The sequence below is a fragment of the Pseudonaja textilis genome, chromosome 2, assembly GCF_049901715.1.
Source record: "Pseudonaja textilis isolate UNSWEBS1 chromosome 2, rPseTex1.2, whole genome shotgun sequence".
NCBI lineage: Eukaryota > Metazoa > Chordata > Lepidosauria > Squamata > Elapidae > Pseudonaja > Pseudonaja textilis.
In genome coordinates, this window is record NC_141991.1 from 143280078 (window position 1) to 143286988 (window position 6911).

At 42.7% G+C, this 6911-nt stretch overlaps 1 protein-coding gene across 2 annotated transcripts in view; it reads right to left on the reverse strand.

Moving 5' to 3' along the window:
- LOC113443395 (leucine-rich repeat neuronal protein 1-like) overlaps positions 1-4858 on the reverse strand; it is a 35655-nt gene extending 30797 nt beyond the window's left edge. The window contains exon 1 of one of the 2 annotated variants that reach the window (XM_026711595.2): positions 4717-4858. The gene's annotated coding sequence lies outside the window, so the exon portion shown is untranslated. The remainder of the gene's footprint in view (positions 1-4716) is intronic. The other variant, XM_087925600.1, reaches the window with a different exon arrangement.
- Between the last annotated feature and the right edge of the window lie 2053 nt (positions 4859-6911).

Genomic DNA, 6911 nt, shown 5'->3' on the forward strand with positions numbered 1-6911 from the left:
ACCTTAGACTGTCTACTGTTGACCTCACCCCTTTCCTAAGAGGTCTGTAAGGGGCGTGCATAAGCACACCAACGTGCCTACCGTCCCTGTCCTATTGTTTCTTTTCTTTTTTTTATTTTTCTTATATGTATCAATTTCATGTATTCATAACTATGTTTATACTTATACCTGTTATCTTATAATCGCTTGACAAAATAAAAAAAAATATACTTTCAGTTTTACAGGATTCTATTGGAGTTTTTGTTTCTGGGGAGTACTTCTTGTCTGAACTGCCTTGCAAGGCTGACGTCAGTCTTGTGAGTATGAAAGTACATTTCTCACTCCTTGCTTTACAATCCAAGACACTAGAGAAGGTCTCTTATGTTGGCCGTCCTTATTGCAGACTCAGCTGGAGCTTGTCTGACCATTGTCCAGTGTGCTGGTTTTCCTCCTGTCTCCCAAAGTCATTCCCACATACCATTACAAGTACCACTACCTCCTTCACAGTAGATGGAAGCATGCCTTCCCTCAGAGAAGAATTTACCAACTCCTAAATCCAATAATAAACTTCCCACTCAGAAGTGAAGAGGGATCTAGATCCAGCCCACATGTGGTGGGGCATATACTCTCCTATCCTATATCTTCTATCTCTCTCTCTCTATAATATATATATATCTGTCTGTCTGTCTGTTGGTCTCTGTCTATGTATCTATGTATGTATGTATATATGTATGTACATATGTACCTACCTACGTACCTACCTACCAATCTATCTATCATAACTCTTCCTGGGTTCCACCAGATAAAATGAATTCAAGGTCACAGATTCTAGCCCTCTTCATCTCACTTGGCTTCACCCAATTAAAATCCACAGCCGATGAAAGTGAGGAACTTCCCTTCTGAGGTATCTCCACAAAAACCTCCAGATGGCTGGAGTTCAAGTCATCCTTAATAGAGCCATTTGCTGGGAAACTGTGGCTGCACTAAGTCCAGAGGAAAGCAGAGACTTTGCCATTCTTATCACCCGTGTGAAGGTCTTAACATGGGCACATACTTGTGCTTAGACACATTAATTTCATCTGCAACTTCTCGGTATATCAGGGAGTTACAGGAGATTGGCTACTAGGACAAGGTCTAGCAGGAGCAATCCCACCCAGAACTGCGGCCATTTCCATATCCCAAAGATCAGCCAGTACAAGATAGCATTGACACCAAGTCACCGGGGCTTTTAATTACAGACCTCTCAGAATCAGCTGTCAAACTGGGCAGCCCCACCTGTCACCCTATTACCTCAACTATTGCTGCCTAAATGGGACAATTTATTTTGCGTGGTATGGCCAACCTGGCGGGTGAGGTTTAACTGACTTGTTCAAGTACCTTAATTCCTTCAGTGTCATTTATTTTGGATTAGAAAACTCATGGTAAAGTCTCCTTTGATGTTTTCAACAGCTTTTTTTAAAACCCGTTACTATGACTCATTTCATAAGAAAATAATGGAAAGGGAGAGAGAATTACCAAAAATCAGGCCAAATTGGGATCCTGAGTTTCCTGTAACCTCATTAATGTTGGCTTCCCACAGCATGCTTAACATATCCAGTTAAAGACTTACTAGCTGCATTCACAGCACAGTTTGCCTGCTCTGGTTTGTTTTTCAATGTAGCGATATTATTCTATTATTTACTTTTATTATGCATTTATTTATTGTTTTGCTGTTTAGCATTAGGCACAACTAGAAAATAAATCAATTCAATGATCAAATTAAATGGTCTGGGCATACTGAGCCATTGCTGGATGTATCTTTTATCATCTATTAAAAATTCGTATTACTTCAGCTGGCTGGGCTGTTATTTTTAAACAGTACTGTACTCATGCTTTTGTTATGATATTAAAAAATAAAAGAACTTAAGCAATTGGACTAGAAAGCAATTATTATAATAAATAGAAACTGTACAGAAGAGAAAGCGAGTAGAGTAGATTACAGATCAAGGTACTCTCTGCTATACTTAGTGCTGAATTAAAACAATAAATAAAAGTACGTCCTACAGAATATTAATTTCAGGAGTGAATAGTTACCAGCAGTCCCAGAAAGATAGCTCAAAAGGGCACCTTGAAAAACTTGACATTCTGTGTTAGATCAAGATAATTTCATCTGAAATCAATTTGGACAGTTATGTATTCAACACAACTAATTAAGTCTGCTTATTTGAGGGGTTTTTTCCCAGCAAGAAAATTAGTCTTCTTTTTATTTATTTATTTTGGCACAGAAGCCCTTTGCTTCTCGTGGTCTAGTGAGTAGCAGGAGTGCAGATCCCCCTTTTCCTGCCAATTTCAGTTTTTAATCTTTCCTGCAAACAAGGATCCCTTGTTACTCAGAGCTGTGAAAACAGCCAATTCCTTTTACTTCCTCCCTTCTTTTATTTCCTAATGCCTTCTCTAGATCCCATCTGATTTATCCCCAGAATATTTAATTTCTTTCCCCACAGCTAGGCCAGGGGATGAAACCACAAGGGTATTTGAAAGAATCAGAGAAAGGAGTAAAGCTCTGAGGGAATTTGATGACGAATCAGTACAGTAGAGAATTATTGAATGATTATATTAATCCTTCAATGGAAGGCTGCCCAGAGGAGCTTATTACTGGGGGGAGAATTCAAAAGGCTTTGGTAGCTTATCTTCCTCCTCCTATTTTTGTTAATTGGTATTATTCTGCTATTGCTATTATTATTCTGCTGTTTCAAAAGAGACATGACAGCTTCAGGACACGGCCAAGGCATTCTGCTGTCTGAGGTAGAGCAGCAAATGGCACCTGGCCTATCCAAAAATCTTAACTAGCCACAAAGGTGTTAGATTAGAACCAGGGACCCAGGTTCGAATCCTCCCCCTCAGTTATGGAAGCTCAGTTCATGACTTTGGGTTATTCACTTTCTCTTGGTCTGGTCTGCCTGACAGGGTTGTTGTTGTTGTGGGAAAAGGAAGGAGGGAGGATGTTGGCTTGAGTTCTTAGAGGAAAGGTAAGATGCCAATTAACCATTAAGAAATAGAAATGAATAAACCCAGGCTACTGTGGATATGTGAAAGTCTGAAGAACTGGATGGAGCAAAATACAATGTCAGGTAAGGCAGAGGTTCCCTTACCTTAGATATCCTGTCTCAAATTACCTCACTTGGTTTGGTTTGTCCCTGCACCAATTCTCAACATCTGGGGCAGAATTAGTCTCAAAAACCCCTTCCCCTCCTTATGGATAAAAATGTCATCATAATATGGTAAGTAAATAACCAGACTGCTCTCCTACAAGAAACAAAATTAGCAGCCTAACAGTGAGCAGGCTGCAGTTCCTCAACCAAATCAGACCTTCCTTCCCAACAGGGAAGCAGCCATCCGCTCTTTTGCAACCAGCACAACAGCTTCCCTGGTTGTGTTGGTATTACAATTCCTTCATTCACGGCGGCTGGAGATTCTGTGAGTTGTAGTACCAGCATATCCAGCAAGCATCATGCAGAGGAAGAGACTGGTGAGCAATAAAGGGAAATGAAAAGAATGAAAGCAGAAAGCAGAAGAAATGAACGCAGATGCAAGGTCAAACTGCCCAAGGCCTCCTAGACTCTGGGAATTCATTTCACCGACAGCCTTGCCCTCTAGGCCAGCTCCTCTCTTGAAATTTGGTCATCCTCTTGGAGTTTTACCCAACTTTGGAATCTTAGTCCAGGCCACAAGTGATCCTTCTCCCCAAAAGAGTTTTAACAAGGGTCAGGTTGCCTGAAGAGCTTTCCTTCTTAATTCCACTTTTAAAGGATGCTGATTTGGGGTGGGGGGGATGGCAGGAAGCGAGAGACCACACAGTTCATGTCCTTCTTTTGATGTAAATCATGCATTGCAGCAGAGTTAAGTAATGGAGTTACTTAAGTATGCACTGGTTGTTGATACCTAATGCCCTTCATTGCAATCTGGGCTTGTTCAATTAAGGATAAAGCCCTTGACATTAAAGCAAGGAGAAATGGGATTTCGCACGGAGGATGAAATAGATGAGAAGCAACTCCAGTATATGCCTTAAAAAATCACAAGAGGTTGAGCTACGCATTGTGGCAGGGCGGGGGAATGGAAGGCGGGGCCCTCGGTCACTATTGTCCCTCTCTGCTGCAAGGATCTCTTCTAGCACTCTTCCCTCTAACTCGGCTGCCCTCCCTGCTCTGACTTTCCTTCAGGAGTGAGCGAGAGAGAGATCCCAGCGGGGCTTTCTTCAATCCCCCCAAAAGAGAGCAATTAGCCTGCTTAACAATTACCTCAATCTTTCTCACAGTCTTTCCTCCTTCTGTACCAGTAGAAGAATTGCTTGGGCTAGTTCAAATTCTTCATTCAGAGAGAAGCAGTTTGTAAGAACAAGCAGCAACTCCAGGGCTCTGTTCCTGGCCGTTAGGTGAGGTATTGGACCATGCAGGAGCTAAGCAATTCCCCTGCATATTGTCTTGGGGCCAGGAAAGTAGAGTTGGAGATGGTGCACCAGGGAAAATGCAAGACGGAGCAAAGGAATGCCCAAAAGAGCATCAAGGCAGCCCAGAGGAGCTAAAAGGAAGATGCTGGGTTTCAAATTAGCGGGCTGAGAAATGAGGTCAAGCAAGAGGACCAGACTAAACGGAAAAAAACTTTCCACCTCGCTGCTTCCCCCTACCACCTCCTGCATCCCGTCTCCCCCAGCAACTGCATCCTTCAGCAGCCGCATGTGGTACCCAGCTGCTCACTCACCCGGCTTGCCTGTGGTTGAGTCGGGCCGTCTTCCTCTCGCTGGGGGTTGGTGCCCAACTCCGACTACCAGCTGTTAGGCTCTGAAGTCCCAGATCCAGAGAGGGAGGTTGTAGGGAGAGCAGCGTGGGGCCGCCTACTTCTGGGAATGACAGGCAGCTCCCGATGGCCAATAGGGAGCCGCGAGCCGCCCAATGGTGGAGAGCACCATTCGGTGTGGTGGGCAAAGGACGGGGGGGGATGATGTCATAATGTATGGAGGGGATGAGGGGAAGCGATGACTTGGATCCCCCCCTCCCTTTTTTTTCGCGGAAGAGAGGACGTTGCAGTTACTTGCTGGATGGCGGGCGGGGCGGGGGGGGCTGAATGAATTTGGGCGCCGACTCTCTTTCTTGGATAAATCGATCTGCTGGATTTTGACAGGCTTTCTCAACTCTGGCACTTTCCGGAGGGTTGGATTGCGAACCTCATTGTCTAAGAGGGGTAGGAGTTCACCCAAGACAAATGAGAAAGACACCTATTTGGGGGAAAGGTTGGATTTGGGAATAGCAAAAAAAAAAAAAAGTGATCTAGCAAGGGCTGGGTGCTTACTAAGAATAACAGAAGGGTTACCTGTGTTAGAGATGAAGGGTACATAAGATGCTCTTTCTCTGAGAACAAACGGTTTAAGACTAAAAATGATTAAAGAAGCTGTCTTGAACTCAGTAAAACTTGCTTCTAACTTAATCTGCCTGAATGTGAGCTAGGAATCCTGAATGAAACTGGAGCCAGGGAGAGGGGTGGAAAACACCAAAGCAGGTCTTCAGATTTTCCCTACATTTCTATTATTTTTCTCATATCCTAATTTTTTTCTCTGAGGCAAACATTTTGGAAGTATAATGGGAGATAGACTGACAGATAATAACTGATCCAAAGTCGCTCAGGGAAGTCTCATGCGGTGGGGCCCCGGATCTACTTCATCCAATTATCACCGCTGCATTCGACAAGCCCATCTTTATTTTCCATGCATTGCCATAATTTATGATGAAGAATTCTTGGAAACCTCTGAGTGCTAGCATGTTATTATGAGTTCTGTGTAAGTGCCGGGAGAGATTTAAACCAGGGATTTGACTACCAGAAACATTACCTGGGAAGAGAGCATGATCTATGCTAACAAAGACCTTGGATTATGACATTGTTCAATTTTAGAAACCATTCCAGTAATTGTGAGATGTACAACAGTGATGGGGCTGGAGATGATTTCATACAGATGACATCAACATATTTGGAAGATGCTTTTCTTTGTCCTTTTACTGGGGTTTGAAAAGAAGGCTAGGTTTAAGCTCTGAAACTCCTAAGGTTACCCAAGGAGCAAGAAGCCCAGCACCAATTTTATATGCCCTCAAAGGAACTGGAGATATGAGTGGTCACTGATGCCAATGAAGTCCTTGCACAAACCGATCAAAAGCATGTGGCACGAAGCAGGGCTCCTCAACCATTTGGGGACAGTAGACATATTTCAAATTTTAATAGCATGCCATAATGCTCTCACAAAATGGCTGCATGGAGGACCTAATATCACAAAGCACCCATTTAGCGGCAGGTAAACCGATGAGGTCGCTCCTTGCTGTCTTCTGTAGTCCTCTTGGATGCTGTCTGAAGTCCCCTCAGCTGTTTTCTTCTTTTGAGCTGGAGGGCACATTTCCAAATAAAATGCTAGGCTGCTGTCAGTTACCCTTTTTAGTTTTTAAAAACACTTCAGGTGTTCACATGAGATGCATTCTTGGACATAAATCTTTCTGCAGATGTTGGCATTTTGCTCCTTAGCATGCTAGTTTCCCTTTCATTTTTATTGTAAGTAATTAAAACAGTAAAAAAACTCAAATGGACTATAGAGCCAGAGGCATATCATAGAATATATTAAGAGCAGTCTTAAAATATAACCTGCTTTTTGCCTGGGTTTAAAAGGCTATCTTGCATGAAGTTAGGAAATGAAATTATAATATTCTGTTACTTAATAATATATGATGATGCTCTGATGTTTTTAACTTGGCATAATTTAGCATAATGTCTCATAATGAGTGGCTGTGGAAGGTTTCAGGTAAAATCTACAAGGGACTTTTTATATGCAAAACCAGGTACTCTAGTGTTAAGCCAGCAGTCTACTGTAATGCCAAATTGCAAGGTCAAATGGTACAGATTATTCTCTCGGGTGCTGT